Source organism: Triturus cristatus, chromosome 1_1 (genome assembly GCF_964204655.1).
Source record: "Triturus cristatus chromosome 1_1, aTriCri1.1, whole genome shotgun sequence".
Classification (NCBI taxonomy): Eukaryota; Metazoa; Chordata; class Amphibia; order Caudata; family Salamandridae; genus Triturus; species Triturus cristatus.
The window spans coordinates 412,758,017-412,784,021 of record NC_140579.1 but is presented as its reverse complement, the minus strand read 5'-3'; the positions used below and the strand labels follow the sequence as shown (position 1 = coordinate 412,784,021).

The following is a 26,005-nucleotide window of genomic DNA, read 5'->3' as shown; positions in this document are numbered from 1 at the left end:
ACTCATATAGGATTATGAAACCCACCTACCTAGTGTGGTATGGTTCATCAAGGGTTCCACGGCTAGCACTGCAAACATACAAGGAAACTATTGTCCCTTAGCTGTATAGTCACCTAGTTATGGGCTCCTAAGATTTGGTAACTCTAAGTTCCCTTTTTTGAAATCTCAGACCTACATTATAATTGTGCACGAGAGAGCTAAAAATGTTTTACTGGTGTATCACTGCCACACGATTAAAAAAAATAAGATAAAGGGTACAGCAATGCTCCCTGCTTCTCTTTTCCATCAACATGTTAGAATATTGTCCTTTTGGAGATAGACATTCCTCAGGACTACAAGCACCTCACCTCAAATATTGTTGAAAATTCCCTTTTCATACAGCATGCTACGAAAATGCATGCTATGTATTCTTTTTTGCCCTTCATAAGCAGTGGAAGCACCTTCATTCAACAGAGGAAACACCCCTTCTACATAGTGTAAGCTTTCCTCCTGCAGAGGACAAATATAGGTAGTGCAAGCTGTGCCAATCACAGAGCAGGACAAAACAAGCAGCAGCACTGCACATTTGGATTCCTCACAGACTTGGTACAGGACGGGAGCCGCTAAGTAAGTCCGATTCTCACAGAATGCACCACATGCAATCTTCCATTACCATAGTACAGATTCCGCAGGGCAGACTAGAATAAGCATTCATCGCACAAAATGGACAATTAAGAGATGTGTGAACGCAGGATTGCGACGGATCTTTGGAGCAGGTGCTTAACCCATTGAGGAGACTTAATAGGTGGATGGGTGAGTGTATGGCAAGTTCTGACACTATTCTCACTAAGGTGATATTCCATGTGATATCCCATGTCAGCATCTTGAAAGTCTCATGTTTTCCACATATATAAAAATCGCTGATAAATCACAGGTCATAATTATTTGGAGCAACCCAACCACAGCCTAAGTACCTTTGCTCTATACAGGCACACAGGTGGCAGCCTCTTCAAAGAGGTTTTGAATGCACGCACATCAGGTCCTGTGCAATTCCATCCTCAGTGCTGCACCTGATCAAAATGTTAAGTGCTGCCAGTGCCTACAGCACAGTAGAAGATGAAAACAGCTCACAACAATAGATAATGATCCCAGAATGAAGGGAACCCTCTAGCTATGTAATGTTAAACATTTGCATTACAGCAGGATACAATTATGGACCTTTGCATCCAAATAAACAGAATGGGAATACACCAACATTTGAATAGGACACTACCACACACCTGATAAACTTATCTAAACAAAATACTAAGTCATCACATATAGGGGTGTGTGGAGTATTCAGTTTCGCCCACGGAATTGGTGGAATTTTGACAACTCCGTGTCACTCCTCCAACCAAATCCCACCAATCGTTGTATGGTAGAATTTTTTCTCACACGTCGCTCCAGAATGGTAAGTTGGCGAGCAAGATTTGGCATCCCTTAGCTTGATTTACGGTCATGAGGAAGACATCTGGTAAGGTTTTTCTTTCTAACGCAAGCGGTTTCAACCGTTTGCAGATAGAAAGCTGCTGCTGAAGTTGAAAATCTACTTGAGCAGCAACAAAATCAGCTCGAGTAGCTTCGCCCTCTGGCGGACCGCTTGGTGCTGTTCACACTGATTTTTCATTGCAGAACGCGCTATTGATGCTAAATGACAGCGAGAGCAGCGTGACCTGCTTATTCCACCACCTGGTGGAACTCCACAGGCTCTCACGGAGTTTTTATGTAATTTCGCGGAATTCAATGGAGTCAAATACCTCGAGTTTTGCCTACCCATCATCACATACAAATAAGTCTCTGGTCTGCGATGGAAACCTCTAATCTGTGTTATGTGAACTTGGGCTGTCAATAGAGCCATGAAGCTGCACAAACGGATTAAAGTGCTATGTGCGAACACCTTTGACTTTAAAGTTTTTTTAGGTTGACCCCGGAATTACTGTTACCCAGTTCCTGGTAATTCTAGGGGTGGCAAAATAACGAGAATTACAATTGGGGAGATAACATGCAGGAATGGGTGTTTTTGCGCCAGTCCAAGGATGTTTTAAGCAAAGTTTCAGAGGGAGTGTGAAAAACCCAAACTGAAAATTCTGGTGGGCCCAGTAGCTACCCTTACCAAACCCACTAGAATTTATAAACCACTTCTAATGACAGAATTAGAAGACAGTTTATAGGAGAGTTAGCATTAAGCAGAATAGTAATATATAAGAATAGAGGACTCAAGTGAGAAGGGGGATGGGAGCCCGTCATGTATATTTGTTGTTACAAGGAAGACATGGTGACCGGGGGGAGAATGCATGTGGGATAGTTGGGGGTGTTCAGGTTTGTGGAAGGGGAACAGGTTTTGGTCAGTGGGGTGATGTATAATAACAAGCATTTGCTATGCAATCGGTCTCGCCTTTGGGACCTTATAAGTATTTAGCCATGCGGCACATTATCCTGGGTGCTGCAAAATCTACTGTTCTTGGAAGCTTTGACACTAATAGGCACATTATCGCACTGCTTTTATGCTGATACACATCCTTCAGCCATTTAGCCCTACATTTTAACACCGACATCTGATCGCCGGCCTGCAGCGCTCACTATGCCTGAAACCTGTACCTTGCAAAAGGCACATTTTGGGGGCAGACGCCGTTCAAGGTGGCAGAGGGCCTACCATAGTTTAAGTTGTGTTGAATTCAGGGGCATAGGTATCATCAGTGCAGCATGTGCAGTGGCACTGGGGCCCAGGGGTAAGATGCACCAAAAGCACACTAAATATGACAAACATTTACTAGCCAACCAGGGTACCTGAGGCATGGCTTCCTGTTTGCACTGGTCCCCAAGAACCTTTACAACACCGCACATTTCTGGTGGTCCATTAATACAGAACCAAGTCACAGGAGTAATACAGCGCAGACTGGGGCACGTCTCTGCTTCCAGGCACCACAATGAATGAACAGAGGGCGATGGTTAACTAGCAGAGATTTAACAATTTTAGCCTAAAGAAGAAGTACTTACAGAAACTATGAGTGGTGCGAGAAGCAGTGTTTTCATTCTATGGCACATGCATGTATGCATCCGAGCAAGGTAATGCTCCTGCAAGCAGTGCTGTAGACGGAGTACGCCGCCGTTCTAGAGTTCATAGCACTACTAAAGCTGGGATGCACAGCAGTGCTACAGTGGGAGGCCCCAAACTAGTAGGGCGTACACGGCATGGCCAGGATGCTTATCAGTGCCACGTCAGTAGTGCATGGCTGTCCTGAAAAAGAGTGTGTAGATCAGGACTGGTGAGAACGACGCTGCTATATTGTAGTGCAAGACAGTGGTACAGGGAAGGAGGGTAGCTCTGCAGTGCTGAGATACGTGGTAGTGAGATGACAGCCCTGAAGAACTTCTAAGAAAGAAATTTTAAGCATGAAAATCAGCACGCTTACCTCAAATTTGGACAACAGCATTTCAGCAAATCTACCAAAAGTGGTAACAAGAGCCTCCATGGGGGTGAGGGGGGCGGGACATAGGAAAGGTGCATGGTGAGCGCTACAACAATTGTGCTCGGAAAACCACTTACGATATATTGGAATAGGTTGTAGAGAGTAATTGGCACGTGGGAGTAAGGAGCGGCATCCATGAAGGGCCACGCTCAGCCAGGAAAACCCGTACACTCTGCCACAACTAACAGAGTGCACGAACACAAAGGGAACAAGCATTCGTAATAACACGTCTGTACACTGTAACATTCGAAGTAAAGGGGCCACGGAAGGATACAAATGACAACATGGCATAATAAGGCGGGACTAACAAGCCTCATTATCAATCAGAAGACAGAATTTACGAAGGACAAACATAAAAGCCAATGAAGAATATGGGCGGAGAGTGAGGGCAGCTTGTCTCCCCATACTGGACTACTGCATGCCTCGCAGGGCGAGCAGCGCATGTGCGCTGCCACTAAAGCTCGACCTAAAAAATTCTGAAGTGTGTTGGAAACTGATTTTAAGAGGATCAATATAAATCCAAACACTTTGCTGGGTAGTGTACAAATAGTGAATATACACAGAAACCTGATTGCAACACATTATCATTTGAGTGCTATATAGTTTTATCAGTATGTCTGTGCATAGATAGTAGCCATTTCAATAGAAAATGTGCTGTCTGTAAATGATAATGCACTACCTCGCAATGCTTTAGCAACATTAAAAAAACAACTGCTTCATATCCATTGAATAGAGTTGGGTCGTGAAGGGTTGTTAAAAGTGGGTGATGGATCTAAAACGTTTGGGAATCACTGATATACAGACATTTCAAAGAGGACTTCACAATCCTTGGTGTTTTGATAAGATCATTCAGATTAAGGCCTGACCTAAGTGTTTGAGTAATTGGGTTTTAAGGGCTGTAATGGTGGGAATTTGTGAGGTACCTAGATGATGTGGGAATTAGAGATCTCATATTAGAAAGATAGAAAGATTAGAAAGACATATATTTCTTTTATGACAAGGACTATTATTGTTACGAGGCCTAGTTTGATGGTTTATGTTGTGAGAAGAGGAAGAATATCAGATTTAAGCGTTTTTTCAACAGTGGCATGCTGTAGTGTACAGTAATCTCATTTATTTGTGAAAGCATCCACATTGTTTAAAACATGCTCAAAGCAGCAGAGTTGATGGTAAGATTGGTAAAGGAGCATTCAGGTGTAGAAGTAAAGGAATTTCTGATGTCAGGTTAGGAAAAACATGAGGATGGTCAAGTAGGCACTGAGTCAAGTGAAATATGTGGCCAAGTTTGATTTGAGCAGATATTTGGAATTCAATTTGAGATTCCCGGAAATATTTACACAGGGTTGCACTCAAGGAAATCTGCAAGTGTAATTACATCTGAAATTCTCTGAGAATCACAAATGACCGGCATTTAATCCATACATAGTAGCAACTACAAGAGGTAAATGTTATACTTTTAATTAACTTTTGATATCTGTGCAATGGGAGTAAACATTGAAAAAAGAACCGATAGCACCATCTAACTTGAGTTCAGAGCTGGTACGTGAATCGTAAGGGTGAAGAGTACTAACATGGTCAACCAAGAGAGTTTTGTGCAGCAACCAAACTATGACATGGCTGACTGTCCTATTGCGAAAGCAGTACTGCAATGCCCATCATAGACAGCGTTATACCATTTGCCAGTAATCATCCCCCATAAATCTTGTAAGGCAACATTCCTATACCTGGCCACTTAATGAACTTGCGAGTGCAGCTGCTTCATTGATCATTCTAAGTAAATCAAGAAAGTCTGTGTCTTGATAGTCAAACCGTTTCCCAAAGATGACAGAACAGGTGACATTGGAAGCTGCGTTGCTTACATGAAGTGTTGGGTCAAAGGGCAACCCTGTTGGTAGAAAAAGAATAGCAGCAGATTATTGCCATGTGCGAAAATTTGACACTTCAGCATGGTATTCAAGGGATACTCTAACTCAAACAGTAAAAGCACAATTTTAAATGGGAATTCCAGTGCCCTCTCTCCTTCTTTGAGTTTCTAAAACCTTTCTGACAAAAAGTGCAGTCTACCCAGAAGTATAGATTACAAGTTACAACCTAGAAACATGCATGAGAGACTGCAATGGACCATGCAGGCTAGTCTTGTAATCACTGGCTGCTCCCAGGGGCGATATTCTTCAGAATGGCACAGGCCAGTGGCACCCTGTGATGTGCTGTACATACCTCCACCATGTGACTTAACGTCACCTTTAGAGCTCAGCTTGATCACTTTGCACACTCAAGATACTCAGCATATCATGTTTCAAGGTGCACTGTTTTCAGTTTTCACACCCACCACCATCACCTAGATCATTTCTATAGAACAGAGAAAGAGTGTCCTCGCTTTGCTCTTCTGGGCCAATGGTCCTTCTCTCCAAACCTTGTAAGGCTATAGGATATGAGTCAAGCACGCAGACTTACTGCAAGGCTAAGAACTCGTCACCGTCTCCTATTTGCCTGTCTTCTCTCTGCAGCAAGTGTGGCTGATGCAACAGCTTCACAGGGCATGCTATCTTATGCTCTCCACTGCTCCACCTCTGAGCGTAATGTAGACTCCATTACGCAGGTGGGGCTGACCAGTGAGGTGAGTTGACCCAGCTGGGCCGATCTCACCTCCATGCAATTACCGCTCCATGAAATGCACCACCTCAGGTGGGCTTCTCAAACAACCAAACAGTTCTCCTGAAAACAATTGTACATTTGGTGGTAGAATAATGGGGCAATGTGGGAGCACTGTCATAGTTCAAAAAAGACAGTGGCAATAGCCTACCTCTCTGAATCACTATCATGACCTTTCACAGCCTGTTTGAAAAGGAACAGGTACCAAATAATGTCAAATGCCAAATCCATTTATCCACCCCGTCTCTGTGCTAAGGTAACTATCCAAGATATAGTGACAGTTCGACCAAGTGCCCTTAACATACTGGCAAACACCCCCTTGAATGCTAAGGAGACTGGTGATGATGAGAATAGTGAGGTGTGATGTCACCAGTGATGGCTTCAATTATGTCTTTTCTGATGTCATCTGTGATATCAGGATGACATTGTGGGAATGAGCAATGGCTAACTCTATCTATCTATCTATCTATCTATCTATCTATCTATCTATCTATCTATCTATCTATCTATCTATCTATCTATCTATCTATCTATCTATCTATCTATCTATCTATCTATCTATCTATCTATCTATCTATCTATCTATCTATCTATCTATCTATCTATCTATCTATCTATCTATCTAGTGCCATGAAAAAACAGCAGCTTGTGGTTGACCAGGACATGGGTGCAAATTCAGGCCAATAGTGATGAAACAGAGGCCAAATTCACCAAGCAGGTATCTAGATTTTACCTTAGGACTAGGGTACTGTTTTAGATTTGGTAAGCTGCATACTCCATAGCAAACAAGGCAGATGTCTCACCTGACATTTTACAGGTGCTTTATAGCCTCTGGCACTTGTAATTCGTGGACTAAATGTCTGCCATGTTTTGATGGAATATCCAGCCTGTCTAAGTATAAATAGAGCCCTAAAATCAGTAACGGAATTCAAAACCTTCCTGTGGGTCAAGGTCCAAAGCGAAGGTCATTGTCAGGTTCCAGCTCAGCTGAAGCTGTGGGATGTGATGCCAAAACTCAGGTTTGAGTATTCTTTCTGACAAACTCTAAATAGGGGTTAAAGCCTCTGAGAGGGAATTCAAAATCTTACAGTGGGGCAAGGTGGAAGATGGTGGTTATTGTCAAGTTCTAGCAGAAGCTGTGAGTTTTGATGCCAAAAACTCAGGTTTGATGGAGTATCCTTTCTGTCTGTCTCTAAATAGGCCCCTAACTCTCTGAAATTAAATTCAAAATCTTCCATTGAGTCAAGGATGATGACGGTGATTATTGTCGAGCACCCCCTAAAGTTGTGGGTTTTGGTCCTAAAATCTGAGAGCATGACAAGCCTAGATTTTGTGGCTGCTGAGGGTACTTTGGAGGTTGGATAATTTGCCACCTCACCCCAATTAAAGGTTTTACTATCAGACTTCGGGCCTAATTAAGGATTGGGCAGATGGAGTACAATGTGTCAGGGTGACAGAGGACATTACCTCTGCCACCCTGACAAACTACTGTCTCTCAAATTTAGAGACTGACCCTGTAGTCTTCTTTGTACATTGAAAGGAAACACCAGCACAGTTCTTCCATTTAAGGTGCAAAAAAAAGTTTGGTGAACAGCCGCAGGTGGTTTTAAACGGTGTTCATCAAAGTTTTTGTTTTTAAAGGGAGTTTGTTCAGAACATTTTTGGGAGTTTGTTCTGAAGAACAAACAACTAAAGCCCCTCACACCCTTGAGGGTCATTTTATATTTCTGCTCCTGTCTCTAAACCATCAAGCCGTTGGAGGAAGCTTTCTGTTGATGGAGCAAATGTGTCAACAGAAAGCTTAAGGTCTGCCTGTCTCTAAATTAGGTGGAAGGACCCAAGGTTTGGCAGGCAGGGTACACCATAGCGGTCATGCCACAACCCAGAGCGGAGTCTGAGAAACGCTGTGCCCTCCACCCTAATATAGAATTCGATAAGCTCAGTTCACAATCCGTCAAGACCTATAAAGCCATGCAACTCGCTAGCAGAGACATGAAGAACTTTCTACACCTATCAGAAAAATGGCTATCAAAATGGGAGCTCTTACAGAAATCCACCCACGAAACCCAGAAGAAACTAAAATCTATCCCAATGGTAGCGACAAACAGTCAACTTAGCTATCTGACAGACAATGAGATACAATCACTACTACAATCCTACGAAATAGCCCCTATTCCTCCAACTAAGTTAGATGAACACAGGATTCCGTCAATCCCAACTAACGCATACAGAATAGCAAAGTCTAGCAATAGATTAGTAAATCTAACAACCTAAAAACTGTGACAATAATTCCGAAAAGTTAGACCCATCAACGATCAATCCACAGAAACACATTAGGTACACTACTCAACTACTCAACTGTCCATCAGCAAAGAAACATGCTGCTGACATAGCCGACCTAATTTTAAGCCAGGAAATCGACATAATTATACTAACAGAACAGACTCTTCCTCTCCTTGCCTAGATATATTAGTCCTCCTGAACTATTGCATTATGAGACTAGACAGGCCATTAAAAAAAGGAGGAGGCATCGCCTGTATATATGGATCTGACTTTGCCATCATGAAAATAAAATCATGTGAGTATCTCGGTATGTCATTAAGTTCCGCCGATAATCAAACGTGCAAACTGCATACATTCTACCACCCCCCAGGCAAAAACACCAGATTCATAGAGCAGCTGATGGAAATCATCACAGCAAACTCCACCCCTCAGTCCAATGATATTTTCTTAGGAGACTTCAATCTTCATTGAGAGGATCCTTCTGACAATAAAATCAACCTACTCAAAGCCTTCCTTGAAAATCATTCGCTGGTCCAAGAATGTCTCCTACCAACCCACTCCAAAGGCTCTACCTTAGACTGGATGATAGCTAAAGAAAAAGCTATAGATAAAATTAAAATCACCCCATGCGACTGGTCTGATCACCACATCATTTCCTTCCAAATACCCTTCACAAAACCAAAAGATTCTTCACAAGCAAAAAACCCCAGAAAATGGGTTCGGGATACCAGAGGGCTCAATATGGATACGCTGTGAGATAGAATTGCAACCTCCTAATAATATGGTGGACGTCAATGACCTCACGGAGTATTACAATAATACAATGTCGAGTATTATTGAAGACATGGCCCCACAAAAATTCAAAAGGATCCCGAACAAAGACAAAAACCCTTGGTTTAAGGGTGACCTTAATGAAGAAAGATGGTCACTCAGATTCACAGAGCGGAAATGGCGACAACACTCTTCCTCACCCCATCTATTACAACTAAGACTGGCCAGGAAAGCATACAATAAAAGCATTCTAAACTCAAAAAAAGACTTCTTCAGGAAAGAACTGGACAATGCAAAAAATAGACCGAGGAAACTATGCGACCTGCTAAAAGATTAATCTAATAAAAAGGCCAAATCTGCACCAACTACTACCAATTCAAATATAAGCAGCGAAGATTTCTCCTCCTTCTTCACAGCCAAAGCCAAATCGATGGAGGAGGAGCTCAAAAAAGCAGCTGAAGGCCCCGCTATCACTAAGAGCACCCCTGATGAGTTTCAACTGCAACCAGATCGGGAAACGCCTAAAAACAATGCTGGATGGTCAGAATTCAAGCCGTTCAGCGATCTAGACATTGTAAAGATCATCTCGACCATTAAACCAAACAATCACTTCAGCGATCCTTTACGTGCAAAGTGTTGGTCTGCAATAAACCAACTGCTCATCCCCTCATGGACAAAGATCATAAACGCTTCACTGGCACAAGGTTCAATTCCTGAAGGCCTAAAAACAGGGCAAATCACCCCAATCTTAAAAAAAACAACAGAGAATCCCTCTGACCCCAACAATTTCAGACCTGTAACTAACATTCCCGTGCTAGCCAAAGTCCTGGAAAAATGCGTACAACAACAATTGAGCCACCGTATCTCTGAATTCAATCTGTTGAATGACTTCCAATCAGGATTTAGACCAAATCATAGTACTGAAACAGCGATCCTGCACATCGTGGATGACGCTCTACTTGCCCTCAACTGCAATGAAACTAGTCTCCTAATGCTGCTCAACCTCTCTTCGGCATTCGACATGGTTAACCATGCCAAAATGCTAGATCGCATGAAAAATAGGATGGGTTTAGAGGGTACAGTCCTAAAATGACAGTCCTAAAATGGTTTAGATCATTCTTAGAGAATAGAACTCAAAAATTCACAGTCAACCAAACATTTTCAGCTTTGTCCAGAAATGAGATTGGATTTCCTCAGGGCTCGACACTATCCCCGGCACTATTCAATTTGTACGTAGGGCCACTCACAGAAACCTTACAATGAGCAACCATCTCTTTCCACATGTATGCAGATGACACACAGTTATACATCAAGATTACATCGATGAAAGAGATAGATATCATGAACCAAGCACTAAAGAGTACCATACATTGGCTAACCAGTAATCACTTAAAGCTTAACCCTCATAAAACCGAATTCCTGCTGATTTCCCCCCAGAAAAGCTCTTTGAACAACCTTGAGTGGACCAAGCTGATCACAGCATTAAACTGTACTCCGAGGATTGTTGAGTCTACCAAATACCTGGGAATTATACAAGACAAAAACCTGAATATGATTTTGCATATCACACAATGGCAAAAAATGCACGGTTCTATTCAAGCTACCTCAGTAAATTGAAACCCTTCTTAAATAAGGCAGACCTTAAAACAGCAGTCCAAGCACTAGTAATTTCAAGGATCGAGTATGGCTGCACAACCCTAGCTGGTCTCCCCCAGGATTTCAACAGCCCCACTAAAAGCCTGTCTCAATTCGGACACAAGACTCATAACTGGCTCGACCACATCACCCCTCATCTGAAAGTGCTTAACTGGCTGCCTTATGAAGCGAGAATACAACTAAAAATGTCATGTATTACTCACAAAGCGATACACTACAAAACACCAGCGTACCTAGCCCAGAAAATCACACTATCAGGAGGTTGCCATATCTCCCGGAGTCAGGGAGGATACTACTGAAACCGACTCAATTCTGTAAGAAAAGAACTTATGACTGAGCTTTCTCTGGTGCAGCGCCTAGAATTTGGAACGCTCTCCCCCCTAACATTAGAAAAAATGTCATCAATCTCTGCTTTAAAAAATGAAGCCAAATCTTTTTACATGAGTGAATATCTCCCATAATCGCAGCAGACTTGACATTATCACTGATCTAACATGATCATATGCATGCTACCTCTCATCGAACATTAACCTCTTTGGGGTTCTGTATATATGTTTTTTAAGCTTTAATGTTTTTCGCAAAATCACTTGTACAATTACTGTTGACGTGGTAACAAAACTGTTTATAGATATGCAAATGTAAAGCGCTCTGATACCCCACTCAGGGGCATGTTTGCGCTATATAAAACACTAAATAAATAAACGAATTGTGGTAGAGTACCTGTACACCAAACTCTAAATCAGGACCTGGGTCCACTTCTTTTGGTTCTCAAAATTCACCAGAATGGCAAGACTGTAAATTATAGCCAAGCAGGGTGTTGTAAATAAATTATTACGAGTTCAGAATTTCTAGATATCAATATAATTATGCATGAAGCAAGAGGCTGAGTCCGTGGTATCAGGTTCAAAAGGGCTTTATTCAAATAACTCGAGTTATAGGGAGAATAGTTCCATCACCACAAGTGATCAGGACCAGGGTTCTCAAAAAGGTATTCTCCAACTTTATTCACAGAGTACAATATATATATGTTTGTAATAATATACGTAAGCAAGAGCGCTTCAGGCGGAGCAAGAGAGAATGAGATAAGAGCATGTGGGTGTGTAAGTAGGCGTGAAGGTGGGCGTCCACTCGATGATAATAGGTAAGTGTCATAGGTGGGTGGATGCCTAGAGGGGGTTGCGTGATCAGCTGGAACTTTACTGGAACTTTGCCTTACTTGTGCTCAACTCGAGCATGACGTGTAACTGACGTGTGAAAGGGTTGCTATGCAACCGGGGAGTCTGGTGTCCGAAAATGAGGCCTTTCGTGTCAGGGCGACCAGCACATCTTGTTTTATCTGATATCTAAAGTCTGGAGCAGGGACTGATTCGTGACATAGGTTGCCCATTACCAAGGGCCAATGTGGCATTTATTTCTTCGTTTACAGCTGAAGTCTTGCACGGGGGCTATGGGCTTTTCACTGACGTGAGCTTTGTAATCACACAAAAAGAGACAGAAAGGCTAGGCTTTCTCCTTTGCAGATGGGTCATGTTTATCCCTCCTTCTCCAGGCAGGAATGTGGTTTTGGTAGGAGTAAGCAGATAACCGTGCTCAATACTGTCTCGGACAGGGCCCCTTTGGCTGAGGCCCAAGTGTGCAAGGCCAAGGATACGCAGCTACAGCTTTCAGAGCGTTCTGAGGCCTGAAGCCTCTTTTCGGCTCTGGCTGGGCCACAATAATGGAATTGCGGGAAAACATGATGCAAAACGTGTAGGCCTCAGAGCAGATTTGTCGTTTCTCTCATGGGAGACTTGATTATGGCAGGCCACGTTATAGCATAAGCATCATGATAGACAGGCCATGGAGGGGAAATACATAGGTGACATGTATGTGCACATGAGTGTGGGGGAACACACGGGGACACATAGGCCTCATGATATTTTATTTTCCTCATTCCCTCCTTGTCCCCTAGTGGACCCTCATGTCATATCTCTTCTCATTAGACAGTCAATCTGTTCTTGCAGCATTATTTTTCCATTTTCAATGCTTTGTAAATGGGGATGTGGAACACATGCAGTAGCACACAGGCCGCAAATGGCCGGGCCACACTGCAGACATAGGCAACAACTGAATATCATCAGTAGTATTAGTCCACAGACAGTCAACACTTTCCATCCCCATGCTGATATTATTTCCCAGAGCCAACTGGACCAAGTCCACGTGCCTGGGTCTTGGTGTATGCTTTGGGCAATCTTGTGGAGTCTTGTTATTGCTTTGTATACAGACGGTGCATTATTAGGTATGAAAACGCAGCAGCTGGAACCGATGACCCTACAGGCCCCGCCCCTATCCGCTAGGATGACGTCAAGAACAAGACGATTCTGAAGAAGGACCATTCTCATAGCAGACTGTTCCTGGGTCAAGTTCCCCAGGGCTGATGCAGTCTCATTAGCAACTGTTTCTAGAATCCTTGTTAGTCTGCGGATAAGTTTACTATTCTGGACGGGACCTATGAAGAAAAAGAATCCTTTGTTGAAATCTGTATATTGCTCCCAAGCTGTTTCAGTCTGGTCAATGCCAGAGGCATCGAGCCCTCGTCTGTGCCTGATAAGTGCTAGTTGAAGATTTTGATGATAGTTCGATGGGGCCAAGAAAACGGGTGGTAGGAGAAATGATATATAGCACGTCCCACCCCAGTCTAAGGGCAGTTGTACATAGGCTGTCTGGCCACAAATAAAGTAGGTGTGTCGTGATGCTCTGAAGTAAGACTTTCCTTTGTCTTTGAACACTAATATAGTGTTACACTCGCTGTGCCCCAAATGTACAGAACCTTCTTTTCTGACACACAAGTTCCCTTTTACTGGCAGGACTGTGATTGAGGATGGACCTAAATTGTGTATGGGCTTGACATTCAACACTATAAAGTCAAGGGTCGCATTTCCTTGCAGATACTCTTCATTTTCTAGATCGGTACCTTTCCTTTGGGGAAGACCTTCTTCATCTGGGAAACATGCTTTATTCATGACTTTGTTCAAGTTACCCCATACCCAGTCGCCCCTACACTCCTTATCTTGACATTCTTTGGCATCACCGTTGATGGATGTCATTAAGGCAAACCATGCTCCGCAAGAACCATTATGGGAGAATGGAAAAGGGAAAAGGGGCAACACTCCCTTCACCTTCTGATACGGGGGAAGTCGGCCACAGACCCAGCAGTCTGTAGCATTGCTAGTCTGATGTGAATGGTGCAGCATCTGAATAAAAGTATTGTTGCGTAAGGCAAGTCGATATGATAGCTCATGGGATGGCAGATCACTAAATGTGTGCTTTATGGTATCATTGGTAGAGTGTAAGAGTGAGGCAATAGGAGGAAAAATAGCATGTAGTATTAAGCTGATACATATCATCGTGATGCACAGAAGAAGTAAAAATATCAGAGTCACTATACATCTACCACGTAATATTTTACAGTATTTGGTTTTCATCTTGCTCTTTTTCTCATCTGCGGTATCCAAGATCTTATGCGAGCCAGAATACATGTTCAACCGCTTCACCACCTAGTGGACTTAATTGATCAAACGGGTTCTGACTTATTAGATCTAAGTTTGGTTTTGTACTTCTGCTGGGAAGTCTCCTCTAGAAAAGGGGGCTCAAAGTCTGAAGTCTTTATGTCCTTTTTAAACGAATCGTTATTCCCGAAGTAGCGTTTACAATGATGAAGATGAACCCATCCTTTCCGTCCTTCGACTTTAACAGCGGTCCTCGTAGTTAATAATACCAGTTTAGGCGTCTTCCACCTTGGCTCAAGAGGGCTCGTTCTGTCAAAGTTCCTTATGAAAACATAGTCCCCAGGAGCGAGGGAATGTTCCTTGACCTGGGTGTTGTCAGGGAAGGCGGCAGCAACCTGCGAACGACAAGAGAGTAGTGCAGACATCAAGGAAGCCAGGTAATCTGTCAGCATGTTACTATCAACATCAGTGATCTTTTTAGGCATTGGAGTGCCCCACATATTCGGTGGTCTACCAAAGACCACTTCATAGGGAGATAAGCCTGTTCTAGAATGGGCTACCATTCGCATGTAAAAGAGGGCAACCGGCAGGGCTACCATCCAATCCACACCTTTGTCTGCGCAAATCTTTGCTATTTTTATCTTTAAGGTCTGATTATGTCTTTCTACAAGGCCTGCTGCCTCAGGATGTCGTACACAATGGAACTTCCAGGTATACCCTAACAGAAGGGACACTTGTTTCATGAGTTCAGAGGAGAAAGGCTGACCATTGCCTGAATATACGACACGCGGTAATCCGTAACGTGGGAAAAACTCTCGTACCAGTTGTCTGGCGGTAGTTACGGCAGTATAATCAGGGACTGGATAGGCCTCTGTCCATCTTGATAGGGAACAGACTACTACTAGGACATATTTGTAACCTCTGCATCTGTCCATTTGGATATAATCCATTTGAAGGACTTCAAAAGGATGGTCAGGTGGATGGAAACCACCTTGTTCCATTGGAATGCCTTTACCTGGATTGAATTGGCAACAGATCATACACGTTCTGACCTTTTGTTTCGCTGCTGCACGTAGGTGCTTGTTGAACCATATATTCTGTAAGCTGTCTAGCATTGCTCTCTCTCCTAAGTGTGCAGGGCTATGTGCGGTATTTATGATCACTTGTACCATCGAATCAGGAAGAAACCATGTTTCTTTGCCCTTAGTCATCCAACCCTGATCAGTCAGTACCCCTCCTTGTTCCCACCATTTCTTTAATTCGTCTAGAGTAGCATGTGTCTGAATGTCTTGTACGTCCTTGGAAGGATCCCTAACTGTCATGGCTTTTGACCTTAATGGTACCTGTGATTTCTTCATGTCTAGTGGGGTCTGAGCTGTCTGTTTAGCTGTTCGGTCTGCCAGATCATTGCCTTGAGAAATGGTATCTGTGGCTTTAGTATGTGCTTTGCATTTCAGGATAGCTATGGCTGTTGGTAAATGTATCGCTTCCAGAAGGGCGTGAATAAGGGGGCCATGCTGTATCTTGGCCCCGTGAGAAGTCAAGAAACCTCTTTCCCTCCATAGGACGCCGAAGTCATGAACTACCCCATATGCGTATTGTGAGTCTGTGTAAATGTTTACTCTCAGGTGCTTAGCTCTTATGCACGCCTGGGTCAGAGCGATGAGCTCTGCTGCTTGTGCTGACAGTATGTCTATTCTTTTAGTCTCTATGATTTCAGTAGCAGTGGTCACTGCATATGCTGCCACTAATTCTCCCGCCCCCGTCCTCATACATGAACCGTCAACATAGAGTGTTAGGTCAGGGTCTGGGAGTGCAACATCTGTCAAGTCTTGTCTTGGTTTCGTCACGGTATGTATTACTTCAACACAGTCATGTGGGGAAACGTTTTCTGTACTGGAGGGCAAAAGAGTAGCAGGATTCAGTATGTTGCATCGTCTGATCTCTATGTGTGGTTGAAATAACGTCAGCTCATAACCTGTCAGTCTCGCTACAGTCAGGTGTTGTGTTTGTGTTCGGTTCAAAAGAACGTCCACTGCGTGTGGTACTTGTACGGTCAGGGGGTGGCCCAGCACTATCGAGTCACTTTGTCTTATGGCTAAGGCTGTTGCTGCAACAGATTTTAGGCACGCAGGCAAAGCCTGTGCTACTGGGTCCAATGTACTAGAGAAATAAGCACAGGGCTTGTGTTTTCCTGCATGATCTTGTGTGAGGACAGATAGTGCTGTTCCATCCCGCTCTGTCACAAAAAGCATAAAAGATTTGTTGTAATCAGGGATTGCTAAAACTGGTGCTTGACATAAAGCTCTTTTTAATTCTTCAAATGCCACAGTGTGTTCTTGTGTCCAAGGGAGGACTTTAGTAGAAGCTACCTCCTGTGTCGTCAACTGTATTAGGGGCTTGGCTATATGAGCATACTGGGGAATCCACTGCCTGCAATATGAAGTGAGGCCAATGAATGCACGTACCTCCTTTTGTGTCTTGGGCTGTGAAAGGCCAGAAATCAATTGAATACGTTCTGGTGTTAGTCGCCTACCCTCCTTGGATAGCAAGTGCCCAAGGTACGCCACTTGCTGTTCACAGAATTGTAACTTCGAAGGGGACACTTTGTGCCCCTTGTCAGCCAGGAAATGTAAAACAGTGAGTGATGCACTTTCACAGTCAGTTTCCGATCGTGCGGTAATGAGAATGTCATCTACATACTGTATCAGTGTTGTAGTGGTAGGCATATGAATACTGTCTAGTTGTCTTTTGAGCGCCTGACTGTAGATGCTAGGACTTTCCGTGAAGCCCTGTGGTGCTCTTGTGAATCTGAAGCTGCGGCCTTTTAAACTGAAACCGAAAAGATATTGGCTGTCCGGATGTATTGGGATACTGAAAAAGGCGTTCTTTAGATCGATAACTGTAAAGAACGTAGCCTTCGCATCAATGGCAGTCAATAATGAAGAAATGTCCGGGACCACAGGGTACTGTGGCACCACACATTTGTTTAATTCTCGCAGGTCCACAACTAATCTATAGACAGGTGATGCATTGGGATCAGTTCTTTTAAGAATAGGAAGAACAGGTGAATTGCATATGTTTGACTCTGTCTCTATCACCACCCCTTATGCAATGAGTTCATCGATAATTTTCAGCAACCCTACTTCAGCTTCAGGTGGAATTTTATATTGTCGAATCCGTGGCAGCACCACTCCTTCCTTGAGGATGACCTGGTATGGTGTAATGTTCATGAAAACTACGTCAGTCGGGCCTTGTGCCCATAGGTGCTGTGGTACATTTTGAAGCCTGATGTCAACATCTTTCATAACAAAATGTCCCTTGAAATCACGTAAATACAGTCGCACTCCTTCTGGCGAGCAACAGATGACTGCTCCCAGTTCTTTTAATGTTTTTATGCCAAGTAAGTTTTCTGGACATGATTTAGTAAGCAGTAAGTCTGTGGTATGTATTAGTGGACCGACTCCTAAAGAGACTGGTTCTGAAACCTCATTGATAATAGGCTTTCCTGAAAAGCCCAGGGATATACTCTTTGAGCCCGAGAGGGGTGCCCCTGGAACCTCAGAATGACTGATGGTAGTTCTACTTGCCCCGGTGTCAATCAAAAACTTTTTATTCTTTCCTAGTAAACTGGCATGCACATAGGGAACTGCTTGGTCCACAGGAACCGGAATAAGGGGCAAGTCGAATTCCCTCTCTGGGCTTCTTCACGAATATGCTTGGTATTCTGGATAGTTAGTCTGAGCGTGCTCATACATTTGTGCTGTGGCGTGGGCTGGTGCAGGTGCATGGACAGGCGGCGGCGGCGGTGGAAATGTATCTGATGTCTGATGTGTGTTATTTTCTTTGGGAGGATAAGATCGTGGCTTTGTTTTACCTATTGCTATATTGTGTTTCAGGACCGCACATTCATTTACGAAGTGGCCTGGCTTCTTGCAATAATTACAGGTCCCAGTATTTTGTTTCGTGCTATTCTTGTTCGTGTTTGTGTTTGCCGGGGTTGATTGGGCCACCAGCATCTTCATCTTTGTGTCTCTCATGCGTCTCTTATCCTGCTCGTGTTCCTCTCTAATTCTGTTCTGGTGGTATTGTAACATCTGTAACATTTGTGAAGGGCTGTTTGCTTGCCAAGTACTCTCAACCTTTAGTACCCTATACTTTACTTCTGGTAGGGAATTTTCTACTAGTTTGCTCACGAAAAGATGGGGATATGAATCACTACCGGGCTTAAGACCACTATTGATAGTGAAACATTTCTCGAACCTAGAGTAAAAATCGCTAGTGTCTTCGTCTGGTTTCTGTTTACAGGCCGAAATAGCATCCCAGTCTTCCTTCTTGGTGATTAGTAATCTGGGCAAAACTTGTACAAGGAGTTCAGGTAGGTCTTTAGCTCGAGGACCCAGACCAACCCCCGGGCCTCTTCCCACCTCCTCTCTTTCCAGCAGATCCCAACTGAGCCTTTTGTCTCCCACCTCCCAGTCCTGTCCTTTCAGTTTCTCGTAAATACCAGCAGGCAATAGTACTTTTAATAACTTTAGAATGTCAGCATATGTATATTCTCCTAAGCGAAGAATGTCCTTTAGTTCTCGGTGAAAACCCCCCGGGTCTTTATCATGGGATGGTAACATTTTCTTCATTTCCAGTATCTCTAATTTCGACAAGGGGGTGTAGACATACACCCGTTGCAGGTCATTGTTTGCATCCTTTACAGGATGAACCTCTCGTAGGGGGTTCAGCTTGTCGTACGACTGTTCCTTAACCTGGGGTGGAGCGGGAAGCAGGGATCTAGTCACGTATACTATATACTTGTGTCGCTGATCCAGAATGACATTAATCAGTTCAGTACCTATGTTCATCCACCTGTCTAGTATGATGTCGTCCAGCAACTTATACAATAGACCAGGACCAGAATATTGACTCTCATATAACGTGATCAAATGTTGGACCATGTAAACACCAGCTATGCGCTGTTCATTTGGTGGGAGGCTCAAGAACGTTTGTGCTACGATATCATTATTATATATATCATATTGGGATATCCACAGGGTGGCTGATCGTGCTAATTCATTTTCGGTCGGGGTGAGGGGCTGATCGTTACCCAGCCATTTATTCACCGCTTTTTCGGTGATCTGGAACAAACTTTCAAGGGAATATCTTTCTTTTATGGCAGTTCCCTGTTTACGGTGATTGAGGCCCTTGGGCCTTTCGAATCGCCGGGCACGGCCCACATAATGTATTCTGTCTTTGTCCCCTGCTTCGTCATCAGATGATAACTCAGCTGTTTCGTTCGGGCTTCCTTCGTGTGATGCTATTATTGCCTTCCGGATTTTGGTCAACATGTTGTCTGTTTGGCCTGATTTATCATGCTGACCGGCATCTATGCGATCACTCCAACCAGTATAACAACGGTCTACATCACCATCACCTTCGTCTTTTTCCCTGATCAGACAATTAATTAGGAAGCGAAGGATATAGTTCTTAATAATTACCTTTCTATTTTGTACGGCTTCTGCTATACACTCAGGACCTTCCCCTGTTCTTATGAATGTGTACATTTTCTTTAGATGTTTATCCATATCTGGTAATTTTTCCAAATCTGCGACTGCTCGTCTAAGCCGTAATGAAAACACAAGCATTCTGCCCTTTCCTGGATCTGGGTCATATATACATTCGAAGATTGCCACTTTTACTGTCGCCCCCCCCCTGATGTTGCCCCGGATCCTCCCTCCCCGCCGTCCTCGAGCTCCTGGAGCTGTTCTTGCGTTGGGGGTGCAGGGAAAATTCCGTCCACGTATGATGGTGGGGGTTCCTCTAGGTAGTTGTTAATGAACGTGTCGGATGCTGTTTGTTTTATTTTTCGGGGTACTGGCGGTGGCACTCTAACTAGTTTTTCTACTGGGGCCACTTTTGCTAGTTCCTCTGAAAGGACGGGATAAATACCAGCAACAGCAGTATTTCTTTCTCTTTCAGCCTGCTCTCTTTTTACCCGCTCCCCTTCTTCCTGTAATTTTTCTTCTTTGGCTTTTTCGGACTCCTGTCTACTTCTCTCTGCTTTGTGGAACTCTTTCTCTGTTCTTCTATGTGATTCCTTGCGCCATAACTCAATGGCATCCTTCTGAGCAGGTCTAGATTTTCTCTTCCGTATCTCTTCCTCTACCTTCATGATGCATTCCGCATCCCACGTTCCCGTAATGGGCCATTTATACTCTGTCTCCAAATCCTTCGTGTAATCCACCCAAAGTTCTAAAAACAACACGGCATCTAAACCATGCTTACAGTACATGAAATGTCCAGGTGTGTCTCTAGGCGGAATGTTAACTGGTTCCTCTAGTACACCTTTCCTGGTACCTATCTTACGCAGTTTCGAAAATAACGGCATGTTGGAATGTAACCGAAAACAAAAATCACATTGAACAAAAAAAAAAAAAAAAATCACAATGCAACAAACTTACACACAAACCTGACACATTCAAACCTAACTGAACCTAACTTAAGACGATAACATTCATACAGTTATATCGGTGCACCTGAAAACTTGGCCTCTAAATCTTGAAACATTAATTCTTGAATGCATGCTCTTGAACATACCGGTCTCACAAGTGAGACACGTCTTTACCGTGTTCATTAAATGAACCCGTCATGATTGCAACCCCCATGAGAAACTCACCGGGAAGCAGAACTTGAACTTGAACTTGAAGGCCTCGGACACTTGACGCTGCGCAGGGAATGGCGTATCTTAGGTGGATCTCTAGAAACCTCGGACACAGCTCTCTCGCAGGTGGGCTCTGGGTCGGGACGATCCGCAATCCTCACCGCCTCGTATGGATGCCTGGTCGCAGTCCGTCTCCTTCGTTGGCCTGAGGGAGTTGGCGGGAAAACCCGCGACGTGTACACTCGAAGTCTGTCACGGCTGTGGAAGGGGGCAAAACTGGACCTTCATCTCCGGCGCATGGGGAAGGAGATTAGTCCCTGTTCGGGCGCCATTATGTCGTAAATAAATTATTACGAGTTCAGAATTTCTAGATATCAATATAATTATGCATGAAGCAAGAGGCTGAGTCCGTGGTATCAGGTTCAAAAGGGCTTTATTCAAATAACTCGAGTTATAGGGTTATCTGATATCTAAAGTCTGGAGCAGGGACTGATTCGTGACATAGGTTGCCCATTACCAAGGGCCAATGTGGCATTTATTTCTTCGTTTACAGCTGAAGTCTTGCACGGGGGCTATGGGCTTTTCACTGACGTGAGCTTTGTAATCACACAAAAAGAGACAGAAAGGCTAGGCTTTCTCCTTTGCAGATGGGTCATGTTTATCCCTCCTTCTCCAGGCAGGAATGTGGTTTCGGTAGGAGTAAGCAGATAACCGTGCTCAATACTGTCTCGGACAGGGCCCCTTTGGCTGAGGCCCAAGTGTGCAAGGCCAAGGATACGCAGCTACAGCTTTCAGAGCGTTCTGAGGCCTGAAGCCTCTTTTCGGCTCTGGCTGGGCCACAATAATGGAAATGCGGGAAAACATGATGCAAAACGTGTAGGCCTCAGAGCAGATTTGTCGTTTCTCTCATGGGAGACTGGATTATGGCAGGCCACGTTATAGCATAAGCATCATGATAGACAGGCCATGGAGGGGAAATATATAGGTGACATGTATGTGCACATGAGTGTGGGGGAACACACGGGGACACATAGGCCTCATGATGTTTTATTTTCCTCAAGGGTATGAGTACCTTCACCATGCAGTCCAGTGGAAGCTATTGTGAGTTGGGGAAAAAGTTCTGAGTGGCTCCTAGGTTCCTGAGTGCAGGCTTCTAGTTGACCGGTCTCTCTTCGGCCAGGTCTCTGGCTGAGGTCAGTTTTGTGTGGTTAACAGTCAAGAGTCTTTTTCCTTTCTGTGTACCTAATGCAGGCAAACAGAAGGCCAACCACTTTATTATTTAAGGGTAGTTTTAGTCCTTGGGTGTCAATAAGAGTCAGGATTCATTTAGTCATCCTCTTCTTCAAGCAGGAGTCAGAAGTCTTTTTTCATCCAGATGGGCCTTCTTTTTTATGTCTATTCTTCCCAGGTACAGGAATGTTCTGAGGAGGTGGAAGTTTAAGTGCAAGATTTATCCTATGCCCTAGCTAATGAATGGAGACATTTTACCACTCAAGTTAGTATTTCATTACAGTACACCACAACCTTTTGTAACTTTTTTAACTTGCTTTATTGTAAATTTGCCCAGGAGCACCTGTTCCAAGATGTCCTACATGTCTGCCACCTTCTTAGGTAATGCCCCATTAAGGTATGTATGCATGTATGGGGTAATTCTATATTTCAAAAGTAGCCAAAAGGCAATGGAGTGCTGTACCTTGTGGACTATTAATGTATTGTGATGTAGTGTTCTTTAAAGAGGCGCATGGTCAAATATTTTCTAAACTCTAGCAGCATTGTTTTTTATGGCTATGGGAATGTTGTTCCAGATTCTGTAGATACTCTTTTGTGAATCTCTGAGATACCCAACACTGCCACCTATATCACTGCAGTGCAGTGTAGGTGTTCCCCCTATAGATGGTTCATCACAAAAGTTGGGCCAATGGCCGTGTGCAGTGGGGATTGGGTGCCGGGCATCAGGGAAAGCCTTGTGCCAAACCAGCAGTGAGTGGTCAAACTGTGCATAGTTTAAGTTGGTCACACAGACTGTCCTCTTGTGTAGCTCTACACTCAATTGGAGCAGGGTAGCAAACCCCTCCTGCGCACTGCCTTTGTAAATGTGCAGCAAGTGTTGGCCCCATAGCCCATAGGCATGAGCCCAATCCAATCTGTGTTTATCTCACTGTGTTTTTCTTCTATACTTTTCGTTGCCAGGTGCGACTTCCATCTGTGATATGAGTGAAGATGTGGTGATCTCACAAACCCATACACAGTTAAGGTGCAGGAATGACTATCAATCATATCCACACATAAAAAAACGAAAATTAATGAATTATGCTAAGGACCATAATCCATAACACACAATAGCTAAGCATACCATAACCTGCACACCAATTGAAACTCATGTGACCTCAGCCTTGCGATAGATGAAATAACAAATGTTTAAATAGCTTTTGTGAGAAAGTAGAATATTGGAGGGGTGCAGAAACAGATGCTGTTGCATAAAAGTTCAACCAAATTATTTTGCCTAGCTGCAAAGCACCTTCATTTGATTGACTTGGTAGATTGGTCCTGGTCCTCCAGAGATCTTTGTATCCAGTAGTTGGGGATCAAGGCTCACACCAGCAGAAGCCACCAGCAGGATCCAGGTCTGGTCCATTTGAAACTGGTCATATGATCTCTTCAGGAAAATGTTTTCTAGCAGCGTGTTGTGTCCCTGTAGCTTAACAGGAGGTCAGCTAACTAATCTTTGGAGTCCACTTGTGTTATGTTTTGTCATGTTATATTATGTCATGTCGATTTGTAGAGCACACTACTCACCCATGAGGGTATCCAGATGCTTTGGCAGATGTGTAGGTGTGTGGCTCACTTAGGTTAGTCGAAAAGCCAGGTCTCCAGCTTCTTGCGGAATTCAAGAATTGAGGTGGAGGCTTTGATGTGTTGAGGGAGGTCTTTCCATGTTTTGGGTGCTATGTAGGAGAAAGAATGACCTCCTGCTCTGCTCTTGTGGATGCGAGGAGTGTGAGCGAGTGAGAGTGAGGCAAAGGGGAGGTTTCTGCTGAGCTGGTGGAAGTGTATGTGCCTGTTGATGTATTCCGGATTGCGAGTCAGTGAGCTTTCTTGAGGTGTAGTGTAATGTGGGTGCGGCCTGGGAGTTTTAGAAAGAGTTTTGCTCATACTCCACTAAAAGTCTCTAAGTGTATTACAAATGTCAATAAGATGTGTATGTGTAAGTATTAATCCTTGTGGGTTACTGATCATTGGGATAGATTGCAGTGCCTACTGCTGTCTCAACGGTATGGCTAATGGGCATCCAACCTTCTCCCCCTTCTCATAATGGTGTTTCTTTAATTTTATTGCATAGTTTCTGCTTTACAGATGAGCAAATTGATTAAGATCCTATTTAGTTTCAGTAGCCTACAACGCTCCCCCTTGAAGTGTATGTTCATGTAAGTGCGGGTTAGTGCTGTCACTTGCTCTTCTAACTCTCTCTTTCTTGTGAGGAGCCTTATTTGCTCGCAATACAATGCATTTCCTTCTGCCCAAAGAATTTGGGTGGGGCACTATCTGGTAATTCTCCTTCACATATGTGTTAAGCATGGAGTGCAATTTCAGCTTGTCCTGTGGTAGCCTGTAATGATATACCCCCTCTATTTTCTTGTTGGGGGTTTGAATAACCTATGTCATGCCAGGTCTGCATTTCATCATGCTCAGAAGTGCTGTTTGGTGTTATGATAGTATCTGGTTTTTGACCCAGGAGTGTAGGCGATGTCAGAAAACCTATACTCGAGCATGTGCTGTGTACACAGGAGGTGGGCCCAAGTGAGAGCAGGTCTAGCCTTTCAGGTCTCCTCACAGGACTCAACAGCAGATGAAATCCTTCTTATGTCTTCCACAGGTCCAGTAGTATTCTGAAGAGGGTTCCCTAGGGTGCCATATGTATGCCTGGTACTAGCTTGTGGGTGTGATAGTCTCTTGACCCCTCCCTGACCAATGGGGAAAATGTTCCCACCCACTTTTGCAGCAGTTCTAGTGTGGCCTACTGAAAACAATCCCACAGTGCCCTTCTCTGCCCAAATCCAAGATGGTGAAACCCTTTTCTCCTTGTGCAGAGCGTGTGTGCTCACCCATGTTACCAGGGAAATGACCCAATGACCCAAAGTGGTCACGTCAAACCAGTTTTGGGGGTAGCTCCTCCCCCACTGGGATGGGCTCCTGTCTGACTGGGAGAACAAAGAAGGGCTTTGCTCATGTGTCAGCTAACGTTTGCCTATGGCAAGGTAGACTTCCTTGATGTTCATCATGTTCCATGGGCACAACCCAGATGATCTTCCTGCCAGAGCAACAGAACACCTCCCCACGCCAAAGATTTTTGTCCTGCTATATATTAGCAGTTTGCAGACCTCATCGGGGAGTTAATTCAGCTGCCAGGTGGCAGTGTGTGCTCATGCAAATAGGCCTCAAAAGGCTTTAGGCAAGGAAAAGCTAACTTTCTAAAAGTATGTGTATAAATAAATATATTTATTACAAATCTGACTTCATCAATAAATTGGGCATTTGGTTAAAAATTCAAAAAGTCCAAGAGTGGAATTTGTAGGTATTCCCTAGTTGGAGATAATGCTATTAAATGGTTATTGTACCCCAGTGCTTTACTATGGAGCAGCCAACCTGGCTGTAGTGAAAATAGCTTTATTGGCATTTCACTGGCTGGATGGACATGTTTAACATTAAAGTTTTATATGTCCTAGTTTTAAATACCATAAACCCTGTCTTATGGGCAGGAAAGCCTATTTTGTGGTGACTTAATATTATTTAAAAGGATGGTTTAGGTCTGTGAAAAGTAGTTATTTTGACAGGCCAAATTTGCAGTTTAAAAACTACATTTCGAGGCTAAAATGGTAGGCCAGCAGGCATGTTTTTAGGGGTCCGAGCAAAACAGTGGGCATTGCACAGCAGTGTCTCATCGTTCAGAGTCTAAAACCCAAATTTAAATCTTCCACGAAGTGGGGCGAGTCGCGTTATATGGGGCATTTTTCAAA

General features: G+C 43.8%; 1 pseudogene; it reads right to left on the bottom strand.

The window, feature by feature from the left end:
• The window catches only part of LOC146870331 (cytochrome P450 2G1-like), a 920,765-nt pseudogene that overhangs the window by 467,803 nt on the left and 426,957 nt on the right, over nt 1–26,005 (bottom strand).